Source organism: Pongo pygmaeus, chromosome X (assembly GCF_028885625.2).
Source record: "Pongo pygmaeus isolate AG05252 chromosome X, NHGRI_mPonPyg2-v2.0_pri, whole genome shotgun sequence".
NCBI lineage: Eukaryota > Metazoa > Chordata > Mammalia > Primates > Hominidae > Pongo > Pongo pygmaeus.
Genome location: NC_072396.2, coordinates 127,316,848 through 127,339,673, shown reverse-complemented (window position 1 = coordinate 127,339,673; position 22,826 = coordinate 127,316,848).

Here is a 22,826-nt window from a genome sequence, read left to right as displayed (position 1 = left end):
GGATGGCTGAAAGGTGAGAAAGGATTCTTAATGCTCAGTTGAAGAAAAACTCAGGAAAAAATTATCAGAGAAGATGCCTGGCATGTTGTCAGGGTACTCTGATGCTACCTTAGGGCCAGTCTCTAGCACCTTGTTTACTGCTAGGTTTCTGGGAACAGTTTACAAAAGAACAATATATCCTTTCCTCACTGAAACTTACACAGGAGAGATTTAGGGGATCAGACCTAACAAGCAGGAGATAGCTTAAGCTATTTTCATAACTATAATTTTAAAAATTTATATAATGTCTTAGAGAACATAATTTGTGAGTTAGGAATTGTGTTACTTTAAAATTCAGTGAAATGTTTATTTTTCTAAGCTGCCTTGATGTTAGTAAATCATAAGACTAGCATTAATTTGGCAGTAATATATTAAACCATCCCATTCTCTGGTTAATTCTGTTAGACCAAATTTTCTACCTCCTTCTTTAATATGCTCTATTTGATGACCAATTGTATGTGTACCCACCTACTTCCACACCTAGAATATATTTGTTAAATCATTTCTATTTTGAAAGCCCTTGGAAGTGTTTTGGGGTTACAGGAGTTTAAGGAATATGAATATGGAAGAACCAGGATAGGATTGTCAGAACTTGGAATTGGCCCTGGCCAGGAGACACTTAGATGCTAAATACAGCCAAATAGAGGAGTCTGGCAGATACCATAAATCCATGCAGAAATGGAATCCAGTCCAAAAAGGTCAACTTAAGCCATGGGGTAACAGGGATGGTTTACAGTCTAGGGAGTCTAACAGTACCAGTGGTTAGATGTAGACAGGAGGGTTGGTGATCACCAAGACAAGACAAAGGCTGATAGTATTTAGCTATTTCAAAGCATGTGTGAATACACAGAGCTATTCTGGTGGTAAGAGCAGGTGATCAAAGACTTAGATATCAAAGGCAGAGATATTAGGATCACTGGGTAATTCTCACACCTGGTTTTCTATCATATATCTTAGGTAATACCTTGTACAGCCCAGAGTGAAAGCCTGACTCTCAAATGGCCTATTTACGCTGTAAGACAATTATTCCAAAATGCACCTGGGACAGCTTTATATGCAGACATAAATTGGCTAATGCTGATGTCTTCCCAGAAATGAAGGAATCTTACCAAATTTAGACAGTGACGTTGAGAGCCTTTTATAGGCACTTCGAAACATAACTCTTAGGAATTATTCACTTGTCATGGCTTTTTGCCATTGGTTCTGAAGGAATGTCATGCATCAAAAACTCCTGTATATTTTAATAGTTTTCTGGGGCAATAGGAATAAACTTATGTATTAAGGAGTCCAAGTGACATACTCAAGCTTTATTTTTCCACCAAATTAAACTGTTTTAATTATTTTTACTTAGTTCAATCACGCAGATTTGATTTGTTCACTTATTTTGTACAAGTATGAAGGGAAGAAAAAAGTACCCTAAGATTTATTGAATATTTACAAAGTGCGAGGCATTGTACTGTTTACCTACTTTATTGCCTCAGCAACCTAGTTAGACAGGAATTGTTATCTTTATTTTAGAAATTAGGCAACCGAAGGTAAGAGGGGCTAAGTAGCTTGCCCAAAGTCACACAGCTGGAAAACGGCAGAGCCAAGATTGGAACTTCCATGTATTTGTTTCCAAAGTCCACATTCTTTTCACCATAAGCTGTGTTCTTGAGAAGATTTTGTTATATTAAGGCAATTTGAATCAAACTCAATGATAACAGAAGCGTAACTCACTTTGTAAGAGGGCACTATGCATGCAGTAGATACATGACAAATGTTTGTCAAATTAGTAAATAGCTGAATATTTGAAAATACAGTGGTTTAACAGTAACTCTCACCTATGAATTCTTTTGTATAGAACCATGAGTAAAATAAAACCTTTCTCAATTTTAGTGTGAGATTTAACCCCTTGGATTTTAATTACTGCATTTTTCATTACCCGATGGTGCTTCTGCATTTTAATAATCATCAGCTTTCAGTAACTAATACCAGTGTGTATCAGTAATAAGCTTTGCTTTATGAATGAATTAATGAAAGTATCAGCCATCTTTTCCCCAAAGGAGGTGTTAATGACATTTCCTGAAACACAATGAGCTAGTGAGTCTTCGAAATGTAAAAATTTAAATCTGTAATTTTAATCCGTAGACTGCATTTTATTTCACACTGGGGGGAACTCCAATGTTACTTTTTTATGATTTTCTTAGTTGTTTCTTTTGAATCCTAAGATTCAAGTAATGCTTTGAAAAATATGAGAAGCTAAATGCCACATTTACAATTGTTTTTGAAAGGCTTAACCTTTATTAAAGTAACTGGGTAAATACAATTCAAAAGGGTTTACTTCTCTTGTAAATTAAATGGTATGTTTGTAGACTGAAAGGTCAATTTTTCAGCAGAGTCTGGTTTTCAAAAACTATCACTTTTGCCACGATAAATCAAGAAAGCTAATTTGTTTTACGTGTATGATACACAAGCCATAATGCTGTTCATCTGATTTCAAGCTCAGTTACTTGTGACAAGAGAGAACTTTTATGATGAAGTGTAAATGCTGGCTTCTGAAGACAGATGTAAAACAACTTTGAACTGAAATATTTAGTTTCCTACAGTCGAATAACTGATTTCATATTTTGAGATATGTAAGCCAATCATGATCTACATGCCACTTTTGGTCTTTTTTGTCATTTTGTATCTTGCTACAGAAAATATTATTTTTCCTCTTTTCATTAAAAGGAAAAATCACTTTTTCCTTTTTATTATCCAAAAAATTATTTAAAAATCAAATGCCAGTTTAAAACCTCTCTCTCTCACATGGACACACACACACACACACACACACATACAGTGAGAAGATGCCTCCTGCTAGCTTTGGTTGCAGGTATTTGTTTTGGCTCTGGACTCAGTTTTGAAATCCTGTTACTTAAGAAATCCATGAGGGAAAATATGCTTTAAGACTGGTAGCTTTGCGAAGAACCTGCCCAAAGCAAATTTAATTGAGAGGTAAAGTCTTAGGCTTGATTCATTTCTGGGTTTTAAAGGTTTTTGTTGGTTTCATACAGATAAACAGGTAGCCATCTATAAAATGATTGAACTACATGAATAATAAGGACAAATACTAAATGTTAAGTAAATGCTAAATAGAAATAATTGTAAACACTTGTTCCAACAAGGATATTTGAGCAACTGTTACTCTTAATATGCTTTATTTTTTGTCATTGTAGGAGTTCAGCTCAGTTCAACATGTTAATTAAGCACTTATGTGATAGGTTTTGTGTTCAGGGCTGAGAATTCAAAGAAAATAAGAAGATACCAGCTATCTCTTCTTTTTTCTTTCTTCTCAATTCAGTTTTCTTGACCACAGAAGCTTGCTATTTATTTATTTATTTATTTGTGTCAGCAAAATGTATGAAAACTTCCATTCTAGAATATTAGGTTGGGTAATTACTGGCATTTTTTTTTCAATTGTTGATGCTCTCAGGCTTGCCTTGAGGGCAGATAAGTTTGTGGCACATTCTTACCCTAGCACTGTAGATAATTAAAAGTCAGAGGTGCAACAAATCATTTTACGTCTCTGAACTTAGATTAACTTAGTGCTTTTTTTGTTATAGTTCTTACTTTGCCTTATTGGCCCAAAATATTTAGCTCAGTCTTCTCATAATTTAACCTTGCAACAAACATATTTATTTCAACAGCATTACTATTTTACAAAAGCACTTTACTAGCCCCTGTGGGCAATACAACAGTGAGTAAATTCCAGTCCTTTCCTTCAGGCTCTCCCAGTCTTGGCTGGGGAGAAGATAATTATGCAAGTAAGTATAATAAGGCAGGATATAAGAAATGTCATAACAGGACTGAACAAAATGCTATGGCAGTTTAAAGGAGGGAGAGATCCCATGTAACTGGATACATCTGAAAATGTTCCTGGGGGTTGTGGCATTTGAGATGGGCTTTAGAGAATGGGTATGATTTAATAAGCAAAGATGCACAGGAGGCCTGTCTAAGCAAGAGGAGTCAGATAAAAAACCTGGCATGGAAACACACAAGGAATGTTTTTCTGCAGTGCAGGATTCCTGTAGGGAATGGTGGGAGATGAAGCTGGAAAGAGAATTCGGGATCATACTGAATAGGGCTTTGCATGCCAAGCTGAGGAATTTGTAGTTAAATCTGTAGGCAGTGTAGGAATGGCATTAAAGATTTTAAAAACATTTATTTACTTAACAGAGAGTGATATGCTTAAATAATTTTTTTACAGGGAAAATGATCTAACAGTTTGTGTAGGCTGAGCTGAAAAGAGAAAGCCAGTTCAAAATAACCGCTAAAACCTTTCCCCCCAATGCGGTAGAAATGCAGACTCATTGTAGAAACTCCAGAAAATAAAAAGAAGCACAAAGAAACAAACATGCAATTTCATCATCTAGCCTTCTGCATTATTTACATTTTAATTTATCTGCTGCACTCATTTTTATTCTTCTATGTATGCATGGTATTGTATATAATCTGCTTGTTCTGCCTCCTAATATACTGGGAACAATTATCCAGGCCATTCAATAAGTGCAAAACTCTGTTTTAAAAAGGTAAATTGTGTTAGTTTTGAGAACAAACAGTAAGTTTACAATGTCATCAAGTAGAGGTCTTGCTAAGCTTGCTTTAATAAATATAAGAATTACTTGTAATTAGAATGCCAATTATTTGATTATAGTTAGTGCTGCTATAGCGTATAATTTTTATAAGTAGGTTCAACATGCTACTCTATTTCTTCCATTGTTAGCTCACCAATATTTAAAAAATATTAGTATAATATTAATTCATAACTTTGTTTCAATCCAGATTTTCAAGAATTCCAAGTTAGTGTGTTCCAAATTGATACTGTTTATTTTTAGCATTAGCAAGTTTATTTAGGAAGAGAATTTTTCACTTCTTCTTGTGCGTTTTTTTTTCTTTTTACTGGCCACTGCATTAACCTTTTTCTGCTCAGTTTCTCTCTATCGTTAATGCTTCAGTTATTTGGGCTGACTATTAGATATACCAGCAGGATTTTAAAGCACCTGAGATGGCACAAATTAAACAGAAATTGTACTTATTTATCAGAAAAATGTAGCTGTTAAGGGGTCCTGGAGACTTCAATATTATAGGCAAACTGTTTTTTTTTTTATTGTCCAGTGTTTCGTTATTTAAATAAAGGATTACAAAAAATCACTTCACCACCCCTCTTTTGCTTATTAATCCCTTAAATTCAGCTTCAGTGCCCCCCACCTTATGGTTCATGGTACTGCTTTAGTTATATAAATGGATGTCCTATCTGTCATGGAGTTTCAACTAATGTGACGTTTTAGTGCTGCTTTCTCAGCTTAGCTTGTCGGCAGCTATCCCTGGACCCCCATCTGCTTTATAGCCCTGTGTTTCATAAGCAGAATGTGGCTCCACCAGACTTGTATGGATGATACTATAAACTCTGTTGTAATGGCTCGTAGGATTAGATAGAGGCTATTATATATCTAGCCTGGAGTGCTAATGTTTAAAATTAGGCATGGAATTTGTAAACTGTAATGAAATGGAAAGAAATGACTTTCAGATGTATTTTGGCCCTGTGCTATGTAATCACAACCATAATATATCAGAGAACCTTATCCTTCTCCCCCTCATGATTAAATGCTGTACTCTTCCTTAACTAGACTGTTGAATAATGTGTGTAAATCTCAGTGTCCCTTAAGCATTATTAATGCCATAAAGCTGGGATGCTCTAATTACCAATATTTCTCCCTTTTTGAATTATTTGATCTTTCTGGGCTGTCTCTGTGACATTAGTACGTTAGTGGCTGACCCAATCTCAGACCTTCAGACTTTTCCCCTTCATAGAGTATGTTTTTATTTAAAGAGGTAGTAAGAATGCATTTAGAACATTTCCCTTAAATGAAAAGGTTGATAAAATGAAGCCATTTCTGTTCAAAAGGTCTCTGAAAGAGAAGTCTGTAAATCATTATGCAGGATAACATGTTACACAGGATTTAAAGGAAGCACAACATACCAGAACATGGAAATACATACAGATGGAAAGCATATAAATTACTGATTGATTTACTATATCACAAATTTTAATTTTACAAAGGGACTCCCTATGAGATTCTTAAAATGGGGAGCACTTCTTAAGGCATGTAAGTTTTTAATGACAGATTGTTGCTTATTTGGCCACCACTGGGGACACAAGTTAAGAGAAAGTTAAAGTGTAGGAATTACTGCCTGTGGAAGATTTACCAGTACAAGTCACCTTGTTTCTGAATTTAGAGTATATGCCAATGAGGAAAACAGAAGGTTGTTAAATTTTTCTTTCTTGAGCACTTACTATGTTCTACGCACTTTATACATATGATTTTATTTAATTATTAGATCAACTCTATGAACTGTATGGTAGCTTCACAGATGAACAGAGCCAAAGATTGCTCAGAGTTGCACAGCAGGTGGTGACACTGATTAAAATGCATTTTTCTTCAAGAATTGTACTCTTTATACATTATAAATGAATGGGATTGATTTAGAAAATGTCCATGTATGTGCATATCTTTCAGACTCAGAATCAATATATTCAATAGGGACACATGCACGGATAAATCTGATTTTAAATCTTTGAAACTTCATTCAGCAAATGGCCCAAGATTCTTTCCCCTGCTGTTCATTCAGTATGGTCTCCAAGAACTTTCTTTAATAGAAAGGTACATCTGCTGTGACAGTGATTAAAAAAATTCCAACGCCAAACAGAGAAGATTTCTAAATTTGTTTCTGCTTGGGATGATTTGTGTAGGAGTTCCCTTTCATTATTAGGGTGACTGGTATCATGCAGAAATTCAAGTTTTGCAGTTTCTTGACAAGTCCAGTTAAAATGCATTTATTAAGACAGTGTGGTGTGGTAAAAGGAACATGGATACTGGAGTCAAACAAGATTAGTATCTAATTCCTCTTTTCCCAGTCATTGGCTGTAAAACCTTGGTGAAATCACTTAACCTCTCTGAGCTCCAGTTTCTTCATCGCTTCATCATTTTTTATTAGAAGAAATAAGAAAATTAAGTTGCCTTAGGTGGAATCACTTCCCTTCCACTTTCATTCCTAATCATTGGAGAGTTTCAGCCAATCATACCCCTAATAACATGGATGGGCTCTGTAGTGGATACATAATTTGGTTAATGAGATTCATCCCTGATAATTTTAGGGAAGAGGAACTGTTTTTACCTGGATGTGAAACTGAGGCATATAAGTCCAGAGCTGCTGATTTTATGATCACAGGAAGTAAGACTGTCTCAGAATAAAACAAATCCAAGCCAAGAGACTGAGAGAATCATCCTGGTGACACCATCTGAGTCCCTGCATGAAGCTGTCCCTGAGGTTAGCAAAAGCTACTCTTGAGGTTTTCATTTATATAAATCAACAAGTCCCTCATCCCCTTAAAAATTTCTTTTTAAAAGACTAGCTTGAGATGAATGTTTTCTTCATCAAAATCTAGATAGTTCTAATTTTTATAAGACCTTATCAGGTTGTGTCTGTAAGAATTAAATAAAATATTGTTTGAAAATTATCTTGTACAGAACCTAAGGTATAAGAGTCTATGAAGGTTATCTTTTCTCTTCCTTCAATAGTGTCCCTAGGGTATGGGCCCAACAGGAGCTACTATTTAATTCCAATGATATCATTTGGTGTCTCTGTGTGACTTAGCAGACCTTCGTACAGGGAGAGACGACAGTTATTTAGCAGTGATCGGCAGCTGAGCGGCACTACTTTCTCTCCCTGATCTTGTCACACAGACCATAGACCATCTCAAAGAATTCTTACCAATGCCCAAGCCCTAAAGTGGATCTTTATTTGTCTTTATACAAAAGTTTTTTAAACAAAGGTCTACTTTAAATCCTGGGCATTGATGGGACACCTAATGGCTTATATGTACCAGAATCAGAAAGAAGTATTCGTGTTCACTACGGGTTAGCTTCTGTAATCAGTCTTGGGTTAATCTATTCCTTATTCATTTCTAATTTTCCATGCTTTTAAAATAAAACTTTATTAACTTGTGGACACTTGCTCATAAGTTAATTTGACTGGTATGACTCGTGAAAGCAAATTATGTCACTTCTCTCTTAAAACACTTTAGTTCTCATTACCTTCACAAAATCTAAACATCTTACTATTGCATATAAAGCCCTTAAGGAATTGGCTTCTGTCTACTTGTCAAGCTTCATAGATTGCCATTTTCTAATATAAACCACATGCTCCAGCCAGGCCAACCACTGGCAATTTCTTAAGCATCCCTGGCTTTCACACAAGCTATTTGTGCTGCCTGAAATGACCTTTCCTCACTTTTTGCATCCTGCTAACTCTCCAATTAAAACTCAACTTAGGCCACTTTTCTCTTTGGAAGTCTTAATGGTACCCTCTCCTCACATCTAATTTAAATGCTCTCTGTACTTACCATTATTAGTCTACAGCACCATCATGCTGGATTTACTTCTCTATCCTCTTCTTTAGAATGTGGACTCATTTGAGGGCAAGGACCACACCTTATTCATTTGTGTTCCTAACACATAGCACAGTACCTAGGAAAGAGTAAGTGTCCAGTACATGTTTGATATTGCAACATCACTTAACTCGCAGTAAGCAGTGGAACTCTTTGTGCTGTAAGCCCTCATAAATAGAAGTATTGTTCTGCATTAATATAAAAGTGAAGGACTACTTTATAATAAGAAAAAGCACAATATTTTAGATGAAGTTGAAAAAATCTGAGTTGAGATCCTGCATTGTTTAACAATGGTATTGTAATTTTACGATGGTTGTTATCAGTAAAGGTATAGTCAGATTAATCATACAAAATAATAGAAAGCCAAGAAAGCAGTTCGATATTATGTGCAAATTTACTACTTCTTAAAGTATGCTTTAAGAATGCTTATTCAGCAAATGATATTGGGACAACTGAGTAACCACCAAGGAAATAAAACAAACCAAACACAAGCCTTTCATGGTATCACCAAGGAGTTGCAGATGGATTAAAAATCTAAATGTAAAAATTAAATAGTAGCATTTGAAAGATAGTATAATTGAGATTAAGAATGCCTCAATTCAAACTCCGACTCTATCAGATACTAGCTGTGTGACATTGGCCAAGTCGTCTAATCATTTCATGCCTTAAATTCCTCTATAAAATGAGAATGATAAAAGTACTTGACTTGTAGAGTTATTGTGAAAATTAAGTTTTAGGGTTATTGTAAAGATGTACAGCAGTTAAAAGAGTCTCTGGCACATAGAAAGCACTGTATAAAAGTTGTATATTATTATTTCTAGACTTGAAAAAGGATGGATTGGCCGGGCGCGGTGGCTCACGCCCGTAATCCCAACACTTTGGGAGGCTGAGGCGGGTGGATCATGAGGTCAGGAGATCAAGACCATCCTGGAGAACACGGTGAAACCCTGTCTCTACTAAAAATACAAAAAAAAAAAAAATTAGCTGGGCATGGTGGCGGGCGCCTGTATTCCCAGCTACTCGGGAGGCTGAGGCAAGAGAATGGCGTGAACCTGGGAGGCGGAGCTTGCAGTGAGATCGCGCCACACACTGCACTCTAGCCTGGGCAACAGAGCGAAACTCCGTCCCAAAAAAAAAAAAAAAAAAAAAAGAAGAAAAAGGATAGATTAATACATTTGATTACATAGATAATAACTTTTCCTCACTCAATACTTGTCTTAGTTCGCTCTGCTGTAACAAAATACCATAAACTGGGTGGCTTTTCAGTAACAGAAATTTATTTCTCACAGACTGAAGGCTGAGAAGTCCAGAGGTCCAGGATCAAGGCATCACCACATTTGATGTCTGGTGAGGGCCTGCCTTCTGGTTCATAGTCAGTGTCACCTTGTTGTGTTCTTACGTGACAAAAGGGGTGAGGGTCTCTCTGGGGCCTTATTTGTAAAGGTACTAATCCCATTTAAGAAGATGAGGCCCTCATGACCTAATCACATCCCAAAGGCCCTGTCTCCTAATACCATCATCTTTGGATCTTTGGGGTTAGGATTTTAACATAAAGTATTCATCACAATAAATTATATATATAACTTGTTTGTTTATATGTTTGGTACCTCCCTAGACTCCCTCTGGCAGCCTCTAACTTCCATGAGATAAGGAACCATACTTATTTATTAATCATTTTTTTAGCCATTGTCAGGCAAAGTATCTGGTTTATAATAGGCCCTTTATACATTTTTCTGAATTATTGAATTTAATGTGGCAAGATCTTGACTGATGAGTATGCTCAGGTTATGTGCAGGAGTCTGGCTGATCATGTGTTTTTCTAGGGAGCTTTCCTAGAGAGGCAGTATATTGTGGTAAAGAATCAAGATGCTATAGTTAAATATCTTGAGTTCAAAGCTGGGTTTTACCCTTTACCAGATGTATAGCCTTTAAGCAGATTACATCATCTTACTCTCCTTTAGTTTTCTCATGTATAAATTGGAGCTAAAATCCAATTTATATCCAGCTGTGGGGATGGTTATGGAGTAAGGGAAGGAAAAATGTGTAAAGAGGTAAGGCTAATGCCTCTTCAACTAAGAAAATATGCTGGAGCTTATTTTCTTTTTAAACTAAATCCTGCATTTCTGCTTGTTTTATTCTGAGTGGTATTGCACTGGTGATTAAATGACAGAGTGAATGACCAAATGAATAAATGAATAAAAATATTTTGATATCTGGTAGAACATCATTTGATATCTGGTAGAGCCAAAAAAGAAATTGGCTGTTTTGCTTATTTATTCTTTCAGATAAACATTATAATCATTTTGTCACATGTTCCCAAAAGAATTGTATTGAACATTTTTATTGAAACTTCCTTCCATTTATAGACTTAATTTTGGAAGGAATTGACATCTGTATACTGTTGAGTCTTTCCATTTAAAAGCACGGTTTGCATCTCCATTTAATGCAATATTTTAAATGCCTTTGTAGTTTAAAATAATCTTTAAAAACATTCATCCTGCATATTTTACAAAGTTTATTGCTATTGTTGATCATATATTTTTAGTAGTTTCTAACTGATCAGTGTTTGTATATAGGGAAGATATATATTTTAACTAATTATTTTTATAACTAGCTGTCTTATTATTAGTTCTAATACATTTTAAGTTTATTTTCCAGGTAAGCAGTGATATTTATAATATATCTAACTTTTGTCTCTTCCAATATTCTTTTCTATCTCATTGCAAAATCTAGAATTTCTGGAAAAATATTAAATGATAGTCATGATATTATCCATCTGACCTTAGTCTTTATTGTTATGGTAAAACTGCTAGGATGTTTATGATTAAGCATGATATTTTAATGATGTTAAGATAGTATATGCATAATCCTTATTTACTAAGAATTGCTTTTATTTAGGAAGGAATGTTGAATTTTTATCAAATGATTTTTTCCCTTTAGACTTACTGATAGGATAAAAATGCATTTATCATACAAGTAAAATGGCACATTATTGATATAAAGTATATAGATTTTAAACCATCTGTGAATTATTGGGTAAAAGCAGATTGATAATAATTACCATTCTTTTTTTTATTTTTTAATTTTTAAATTTTCATTATTTATTTATTTATTTATTTATTATTATTATACTTTAGGCTTTAGGGTACATGTGCGCAATGTGCAGGTTAGTTACATATGTATGCATGTGTCATGCTGGTGCGCTGCACCCACTAACTCATCATCTAGCATTAGGTATATCTCCCAGTGCTATCCCTCCCCCCTCCCCCCACCCCACAACAGTCCCCAGAGTGTGATGTTCCCCTTCCTGTGTCCATGTGTTCTCATTGTTCAATTCCCACCTATGAGTGAGAATATGCGGTGTTTGGTTTTTTGTTCTTGTGATAGGTTACTGAGAATGATGATTTCCAATTTCATCCATGTCCATACAAAGGACATGAACTCATCATTTTTTATGGCTGCATAGTATTCCATGGTGTATATGTGCCACATTTTCTTAATCCAGTCTATCATTGTTGGACATTTGGGTTGGTTCCAAGTCTTTGCTATTGTGAATAATGCCACAATAAACATACGTGTGCATGTGTCTTTATAGCAGCATGATTTATAGTCCTTTGGGTATATACCCAGTAATGGGATGGCTGGGTTAAAGGGAATTTCTAGTTCTAGATCCCTGAGGAATTGCCACACTGACTTCCACAAGGGTTGAACTAGTTTACAGTCCCACCAACGTGTAAAAGTGTTCCTATTTCTCCACATCCTCTCCAGCACCTGTTGTTTCCTGACTTTTTAATGATTGCCATTCTAACTGGTGTGAGACGGTATCTCATTGTGGTTTTGATTTGCATTTCTCTGATGGCCAGTGATGGTGAGCATTTTTTCATGTATTTTTTGGCTGCATAAATGTCTTCTTTTGAGAAGTGTCTGTTCATGTCCTTTGCCCACTTTTTGATGGGGTTGTTTGTTTTTTTCTTGTAAATTTGTTTGAGTTCATTGTAGATTCTGGATATTAGCCCTTTGTCAGATGAGTAGGTTGTGAAAATTTTCTCTCATTTTGTAGGTTGCCTGTTCACTCTGATGGTAGTTTCTTTTGCTGTGCAGAAGCTCTTTAGTTTAATTAGATCCCATTTGTCAATTTTGGCTTTTGTTGCCATTGCTTTTGGTGTTTTCAACATGAAGTCGTTGCCCATGCCTATGTCTTGAATGGTAATGCCTAGGTTTTCTTCTAGGGTTTTTACGGTTTTAGGTCTAACGTTTAAGTCTTTAATCCATCTTGAATTGATTTTTGTATAAGGTGTAAGGAAGGGATCCAGTTTCAGCTTTCTACATATGGCTAGCCAGTTTTCCCAGCACCATTTATTAAATAGGGAATCCTTTCCCCATTTCTTGTTTTTGTCAGGTTTGTCAAAGATCAGATAGTTGTAGCTATGTGGCGTTTCAAACTATACTACAAGGCTACAGTAACCAAAACAGCATGGTACTGGTACCAAAACGGAGATATAGATCAATGGAACAGAACAGAGCCCTCAGAAATAATTACCATTGTTTTGTACCATACTTTTGAATCGAAGTAGTATTTTATTTAGTAATTTTGCATAAATGAGTTCAATCTGTTGGTCTTCTTTCCTTATGCTTTCATTTGACTATCATTTATTGAGTGTGTACCATATTTCAGGCACTTTTCTAGGCATGGATACTCTTTTTATTACTTTATAAGCCACAGACTTCTTATGTGTGTTACATGAATCTAAAAACACCACATAGCGTTGGGATTATGATAACTTCATAAAGTGAATTAGAACATTTTATATCCTTTGCAACTATTTGTAACAACTTATATAGAATAGGAATTATCTATTTTCTGAATGTCTGACATAGCATACCTGTAATATCACCAAATTTTTTAAAAATTTAACTTTTATTTTAAATTCAAGGGTACATGTGCAGGTTTGTTACATAGGTAAACTTGTGTCATGAGAGTTGGTTGTACAGATTATTTCATCACCCAAGTATTAAGTCTAGTACTGATCAGTTATTTTTCCTCATCCTCTCCTTCCTCCCACCTTCCACCCTCCCATAGGTGTGTTGGTCCCCTCTATGTGTCCGTGTGTTCTCATCATTTAGCTCCCACTTATAAGTGAGAACATGTGGTATTTGGTTTTCTCTTCCTGTGTTAGTTTGCTAAGGATAATGGCCTCCAGCTCCATCTATGTCCCTGCAAAGGACATGATCTCATTCTTTTTTATGGCTGCATGGTATTCCATGGTGTATATGTATCACATTTTCTTTATCCAATCTGTCATTGATAGGCATTTAGGTTGATTCCATGTCTTTGTTATTGTGAATAGTGCTACAGTGAACATTCATGTGCATGCATCTTTATGGTAGAATGATTTATATTTCTCTGAGTATATACCCAGTAATGGGATTGCTGGGTCAAATGGTAGCTCTGCTTTTAGCTCTTTGAAGAATCGCCATACTGCTTTCCACAATGGTTGAACTAATTTACACTCCCACCAACAAGGTATGAGCACTCCTTTTTTTTCTGCAACCTCGCCAGCTTCTGTTATTTTTTTACTTTTTACTAATAGCCATTCTGACTTGTGTGAGATGGTATCTCATTGTGGTTTTCATTTGCATTTCTCTAATGATCAGTGATGTTGAGCTTTTTTTTTCACATGCTTGTTGGCCACATGTATGTTTTCTTTTGAAAAGTGTATTTTCATGTCTTTTGCCCTCTTTTTAATATGGTTATTTGTTTTTTCTTGTAAATTTGTTTTTTCTTGTAAATTTGTTTTTATAGATGCTGGATATTAGACCTTTGTCAGATTGGTAGATTGCAAACATTTTCTCCCATTCTGTAGGTTGTCTGTTCATTCTGTTGACAGTTTCCTTTGCTGTGCAGAAGCTCTTTAGTTTAATTAGATTCCATTTGTCAATTTTTGCTGTTGTTGGGATTGCTTTTGGCGTCTTCGTCATGAAATCTTTGCCCGTTCCTATGTTTAGAATCATATTGCCTAGGCTGTCTTCCAGGGTTTTTATAGTTTTTTATTTTAGATTTAAGTTTTTAATCCATCTTAAGGTAATTTTTGTATATGGTGTAAGGAAGGGGTCCAGTTTCAATCTTCTGCATATGGCTAGCTAGTTATTACAGCACCATTTATTGAATAGGGAGTCTTTCCCCCATTGCTTGTTTTTGTCAGGATTGTTAAAGATCAGATAGTTGTAGGTATGTGGTCTTATTTCTGGGCTTTCCATTCTGTTCCATTGGTTTATGTCTCTGTTTTTGTACCAGTACCATGTTATTTTGGTTACTGTAGCCCTGTAGTATAGTTTGAAGTCAGATAGCGTGATGCCTCCGGCTTTGTTCCTTTTGCTTAGGATTGCCTTGGCTATTTGGGCTCTCTTTTGGTTCCAAATGAATTCTAAAATAGTGTTTTCTAGTTCTGTGAAGAATGTCAATGGTAGTTGAATAGGAATAGCATTGAAACTATAAAGTGTTTTGAGCAGTATGGCCATTCTAACAATATTGATTTTTCCCATCCATGAGCATGGAATGTTTTTCTATTTGTTTGTGTCATCTGTGATTTCTTTGGGCAGTGTTTTGTAGTTCTCCTTGTAGAGAGTTTTCACATCCCTTGGCAGCTGTATTCCTAGGTATTTTATTTTTTGTGAGAATTGTGAGTGGGATTGCATTCCTGATTTGGCTCTAGTCTTGACTGTTGTTGGTTTATAGGAATGTTGGTGATTTTTGCCCGTTGATTTTGTATGCTGAGACTTTTCTGAAGTTGTTTACCAGCTTAAGTACCTTTTGGGCTGAAACTATGGGGTTTCCTAGATACAGCATCATGTCATCTGCAAACAGGGATAGTTTGACTTCCTCTCTTCCTATTTGAATGCCCTTTATTTCTTTCTCTTGCCTGTTTGCTCTGACCAGAACTTCCAATACTATGTTGAATAGGAGTGGTGAGAGAGGGCATCCTTGTCTTGTGCTGGTTTTCAAAGGGAATGCTTCCAGCTTTTGCCCATTAAGTATGATGTTGGCTGTGGTTTGGTCATAGATAGCTCTTATTATTTTGAGGTATGTTCCTTCAATACCTAGTTTATCGAGAGTTTTTAACATGAAGTGGTGTTGAATTTTATCAAAGGCTTTTTCTGCATCTATTGAGATAATCATGTGGTTTTTCTCTTTAGTTCTGTTTATGTGATGAATCACATTTATTGATTTGCGTATGTTGAACCAACCTTGCATCCGAGGGATGAAGCCTAGTTGATTGTGGAAATCACTAACTTTTAAAAAGTAAGTGTTTAATACTTCAAAAATGATTTTTTCTCCATTTTTTTGCTGCAATTATTTTTTGAGGTTATCATGTAAAAATTTGGTAGTTCATACTTTACTTGAAAATCAGCTATATTTTGAACATTATTATTATAATGCAGATCCCTCCTTATGGAAGCTAACATCAGAAATGGGGAAGAACACTTTTTTCCCAATTAGTTGGCTAACATTTTCCTTGTTTTAAAGGTTTTGTTTATATATTTTTATATTTACTGCAAACATTTTAAAATTAGGAAAATAAAAAGACTTTATTTTAAAAGTTTAAATTGTGACCCAAAATCATGTCGAAAAGATCGGATATTTTATTCATTCAAATAGATGATGAACTTTGAGGATACTGGCTAGCAAGATAACTTTAAATATAGCAGCAATTAGATTTATCTGAGCAAAAAAAAATGAACACAGAAGAATATTCTGTGAAGATCTATGCCATGCATTCTGGTTTGGTAAATAGAAACCCTGAACACTTGACATTTATTATGTTTTTTTCAAGGGAAACAAGACCAAATAAAATGCCTTTGAGCACAGTAGCTTAAGATAAAACATGTAATTTTATTCTGACCTAGAAAGACTGTCATGGCAAACCAGTGTCTTTAAGTCCCAAGAAGGCCAACAAGGACAAACAATATGTAAGGACTGGACTGGTGTGCTTTTGTTACATATAGTCATCCTATAGATTCAAGTATTCAGTTTGGATAATTACATGTTGGATCATGGAACAAGCAGAGGAGATTTAAGACATGGGGAAATGTAATGAACTTTGCATGTATTTTTCCATTTAAACTACACACCCTACAGCAAGTTTATTAAAAAAAACTACTACTTTTGTTGTCCCTGTAAAATGAGAAAATGGGATCTCAAGTAGGTTTAAGTAACTTGCTTAAGCTCATACAACTAGTAATTGGCAGAGTTGCATCTTGACGCTAGGCTTTCTGACTCTAGTGTCTGAGCATATTAATCTCCAGGTTTCCTTTGGTGTGGACACTGCTTAGGGTAATGTAGGGGGAAATTACTAATATGACAGATCTATCCAGCATGTTTTCCCTTCATATTCTGGCAGCCCCAAATCAGTGTGTGTGAGGGTGCACTTCCTCCCTTCTCTAACAGGCTGAACCTTCCAGTAACTTCTTTCCTCCTCCCCATTGGCAGCTGCCACACTGGCAGAACATAGGCAGCTATAAAAGTCCTTCTAGCAGAGGACAATAGAGGGTAATCGTTGGAGGAGCAGTTGCTAGGAAGGATCAGGGGAGACAAATAAATGGTTTTCAAAAATGTCACCCGAATTCTGTCTTCTGAATAGCTGTTTAGAGCATTCACTGTCAGCCATAGCCCTCTGAATACGCTTGTTCCCAGATAGGGGAGACTTACCAAGGGTAGTTAGTGAATCATATGATCATTGCAGAATCCACATCAGCTAAATATACCGATCAATTTGCGACTTGCTTTATAAATATGAACAGAAAATGAAAAGTTCACTAGACATATGGACAGAATCCAGTTTGATGGAAGACGATTAAGCTGAACAATTAGCACATTTGGCCCCATTGAAACAGGGTTAATGTAGGAAATGGGAAATAACTTTGAGAAAATTACAATCTAGTTTTTTAGTGACATTTGAGAGGTTATTGCGTAGGTAAAATAAGAGCAAGCTACCATGACAAGGAGAAATTGGAGAATAAAAATTCCTTCTCTGGCCCTCTACCTACCTTCTACTAAACTTTATCGCAGTACCTTATTTGTATTCTTCCTGGCACTTAATTTTGCAAGAATTTTATTTATTTTTTGTTTACCTTCCCCTCATCCCCTATTCTACTAAAATACATTTTTATGAAAATACTGATAATATTGGGTTTATTCAATTTTTAAAATTCTTACCTCAATTTTATATCACACAGTGCTTGGTATAGAGGAAGCAATTGGTAAATATTTGCTAGATAATTTAAAAACCTAATTACTGATATAAAAACACCAAAAATAATGCAATAAAGATGACAAAAAAGAGAGAGAACACTGCTGAAACCCAAAGTACTGAATTATAGTACCCACCCACCACCTTTCTCCGTAAAACTGGGCTGGGGACAAAACAGAACAGAAAAGACAGTGTTGGGAATTACAGGTTTTAAACAACTTGTCAGTCTGTGGGAAGGTAGTGGATAATGTTTAAATTTTGCTATTGATAAAGAAATGTGGGTTAAAATTAGTTCTTTAAAATGTAAAGGAAAATTCAGAATCCATGAAACAAAAGATTGATATTTTTGGTTACGTAAAAATATAAACTTCTATATGACTAAAATCATGAGATAAACAAAACTAAAAATAGAATGGGCCTGGCACGGTGGCTCATGCCTGTAATCCCAACACTTTGGGAGGCCAAGGCAGGTGGATCACCTGTGTTCAGGAGTTCAAGATGAGCCTGGCCAATATGGTGAAACCCCATCTCTACTAAAAATACAAAAATTAGCCAGGTATGGTGGTGTGTACCTGTAGCCTCAGCTACTTGAGAGGCTGAGGCAGGAGAATCGCTTGAACCTGTGAGGAGAGGCTGCAGTGAACCAAGATCATGCCATTGCGCTCCAGCCTGGGTGACAGAGCAAGACTCTATCTCAAAAAAAAAAAAAAAAAAAAAAAGAATGATGAAAAACTGGGAAAACATATTTGCAACATATAAGGCAAAGGGCTAGTTCATTTTTTTAAAACTTTTATTTTTAATTCAAGGGTACATGTGTAGGTTTGTTACATAGGTAAACTTGTCTCATGGGGGTTTGTTGTACAGATTATTTCAGCACCCAGGTATTAAGTCTAGTACACATTGGTTATTTTTCCTAATCCTCTCCCTCTTCCCATCCTCCACCCTCTGATAGGCCCCAGTGTGTGTCGGTCCCCTCTATGTGTTCATGTGTTCTCATTGTTTAGCTCCCACTTATAATTGAGAACATGTGGTATTTGGTTTTCTCTTCCTGCATTAGTTTGCTAAGGACAATTTCTTTAATCAACAAAAGTTCTAATGAATATATAAGAAAATGATGAACAACCCAATTCAAAAATGAGTAGAAGATATGAATAGGCAGTTTACCAAAAGAGAAATAAAAATGACTGATAAATATATATGTAATCATTCTGAATTTCACTCATAATCAAATAAAGATAAAATGAGATTTCACTATTTATTACAGATCAGCAAAAATAAGAATGTTGAATAAAACCCAGTGTTGATGGAGATGTTGGAAAATGAGCAGTTTGTGCATTGTTTTTTGAAGTGTCAATTAATGCAAATTTTCTAAAAATTTATAGTATCTCTAATAATTGAACCGTTTATACATTTTAATTCAAAAATTTAATTTTTAGCGATTTATGCTAGGACATATTCTCACAAATGTAAATCTAGATGTTCATTTTAGTATTTGTGTGTTCATACATATGTGTGCTTGTGCATGCATGTCAGCACAAAACAAAAACCGAAAACAGTCAAAGTGTCAAATATTAGAGAACTGGTTAAATTGCGATAAATTCATATAGTGAAATACTATGTATTATTGAAAGAATTAGTTAGCTCTGGATGTGCACATATGGAAGATCTGCGAGATATACTATTAATTGAAAAAAGAAAGAAAGGTTTAGTAAACCTTTCTTATAAAATACAGTTCTTATAAAATACTGTTCTTGTAAAATACAGTTGACCCTAGAACAACTGGTGCCAACTCCCCATGTAATAGAAAAATCCCTGTATAACTTTTGACTCCTCCTAAACTTAACTACCAAAAGCCTACTGTTGATAGGAAGCCTTACAGGTAACATAAACAGTCAATTAACATATAAATACACTAGTATCTATGTGTAATTTATGCACTCATGGCATACCTAAGTTTTCTTAATTTTTTCAATATTTTTAGGCTATGCAATGTTTTTCAAATTGTTGAAATCTCCACAGAATTTTCCAATATATTTATTTTTAAAAATGTGGATATAAGTAGACCCGTACAGTTCAAACCTGTGTTGTTCAAGGGGCAGGTGTCTGTGTAAATAAATATATATGGGCATATAGAATTTTTTCTTGAAGGAATCACAAAAAATTGTAGTTACTAGGCTTGAGTGAGGGAGACTTTCAGTTTTCATTTTGTACCTTTCAATATTACTTGGCTTTCAAAACTTTGTATTATGTTTGTATTTAAAATAATAATATGGGTTTTGAGGTGGGAGATAATCTGAAATTCTTTTTATTTTTGTTTCATTTTCTCCTTTTTATTTCTTGGCACTTAAAACAGCTTGTTATAGTAAAAGTAGAATAATTTATTAGTAGAGTGAACCTATAAAATGGCGTTTCCAAATAAATAAAGGGATATACAAAACAAAGTGTACTTGATTAATTCAGCAAAGTCAGGAATGCATGAACATACACAATTATGGTATAAAATTTTGATATGTCTCACTTGAAACAGGAGATAGGTCAAGTAGACAAAAATATAGAATAATGAAAATATTTGAATAGCATTATTAACAAGTTTAGTGTTGTGTAGATAAACATTTTTATACATTGGTATCATATATAGTATTTTACAATAGCCATGGATAATTTGCAACAATTTATCATATACTTGGTCACAAATAATAAATGGTGGACACCTTCAATATTTTACAAATGTCAATTATCCTTATGTAATTCTAAATGAATTTCAAATAACATATTTCAGAATTTTGGGGAAATTCAACACATTCATATTTGAGTTTATATGGAAGAACAAATGAGACAGTATAGCCAAGACAATTGAGAAAAGTAAGCCAATTAATTGTGGAGGAGGGGAATTGTCCTACTAGATGTCAAAACATCGTATAAAAATAATTGAAGTGTGTGACTGGCATAGGAACAGCCAGATAGAACAATGCAACTGAATAGAGCCCAGAAGCTAATAAATATCTGTCTATCTAATGATATGCCAGTCTGGTATATATTAAAGCATTTGAAAATATTGGATTATTGTCTAAAGGGTTTGGAGACAATTAGATGACAATAAGTGAAAAATTATGTATCTATGCTCTGCTTACACAAAAGAATATTCCAGAAAAATAAAATATTTATTTTTTGAGACAAGGTCTTGCTCTGTTGCCCAGGCTGAAGTGCAGTGGCACAATCATAGCTTACTGTAACCTCAAACTCCGTGTCCCAAATGATCCTCCCACCTCAACATCCTGAGCAACTAGGACCAGAGGCATGTACCACCATGCCTGGCTATTTTTTTTTATAGATACGGCGCGTCACTATGTTGCCCAGACTGACCTTAAGCAATCTCCCTCCTTGGCCTCCCAAAGGATTGAGATTATAGGTGTGAGCCACCGCATCTGGTCAGGATTAAACATTTAAATAAAGGTATTAGAATAAAATATACGTGAATGTTTACATGATCTTTGTATCAAAGGACAACGTACAAATGTTGAATGAGAAACAAATTGGAAAAACTATTTGCAACATTTATGACAGAAAATGGTAATATTATTAATATACTGAAGAACTATTGCAAATTGTGTAGGCAGAACTTGTTCAGTTACAAGTGATAGAAACCAACTCAAATAGAAAAAAATAACATTATAATGGAAAATTGGGGATCATAAATAAATGAGAAATTTAGGCCAGTAATCACAGGAAAAGATATCCAGCATCACCAAATTGACAATATAGTGGCTTAGAAAGATGAGAAAGATTTATGGATGTTAATGTAGAAATGTGTCCCTGCTATATTGTTAAAGAGAAAACAAGTTATGAAGGCATGAATAGTATTTTTCCATTTGGGTGAAGCAGTATATATACACGCACATATATATACACACACATATATACGTGTATATATATGTATATATTTGTGCTTATATATGTATATGTATATATAAAAGTCTGGTTTTGTTCAGTGAGGATGCCAGGCATATGGAAGTCAAGAGTAGTTCTAACAGAAAGTCACTGAAAGTCCAGGCCAGATGTGGCTTTTTAGCTTTTACCAGAGCATAACACTTAATGAAGAAGGGAAATACAGGTATCATATTGAGATTAGGGTGATGCTGATGTTCAGCTTGATAAAAGAGGGGCTGTTAGGTATCCCAAACTAGGCAGGCCTGAAAAATCATAAAAGGCAAGAAGGAATAGGTAGGTGCAAGCAGTTGAGGGAGTTCAACTAAAGAAGGTATCAAAACCAGCAAGAGTTCAGGGAATTAGGCATATTATAAACACAGGGTTGAAGATTATAAATCATGGGATAGGGGTTAGAGAAAGGATCTAAGCAACAGTGAATCAGGTATGTAGAACCTAGGCTGACAAGTCTGAACAGGCAAAGATGAGCTTCCAGGTCTAGGTAAGGAATGGGTAATAGTGCTATGATTAAACCAATTATATACCTCCTTCCCCAACACAGTCCCCAGACTCAGAGCCTGGGTCTATAGTATTAGCTTTCAAGTAAGGGTATTTGGCATGATTATGGAAACAAAGGGGCAAGGAGTTAGTAGTTCTGATTTGGGAAAGTGGCTGATGTGAGACATTTTGTGGACTACTTTGGGCAGATAGTCTAGGAACAAATGTGACGTGGAGTCAAGATCATGTCTCAGTGTATCACCCACCCTCAGTTCCCATTCACTTATCTAAGGATGAATTTGAAGTCAAAGAATCAAGATAAAACTGACCCAACATAGTGGGATTGTTCTTTGATGGTGAAGAATGGAAGTTACAAATGGTGGAATCTTTTCTGAGATTGTGACCAGTGCAGAGATGGTGGAGCCAGTATTGAAATGGCTGGGTCCTCCTCAGAATGGAAAAGTGAATTCATGGGGAAGGAGCGCTTGAAGCACGTGCATCAAAGTAGTCAGTTCACACAACTAACAAGTATTATAAACTTAGCTTCTCTTTGAATTATGCTAGTATGAGCTCATTGGGAGACACTTATTAATGGGTGAATTTTATGGTTTCAAGATAGCCAACTTAAAACATGTATTTTAACA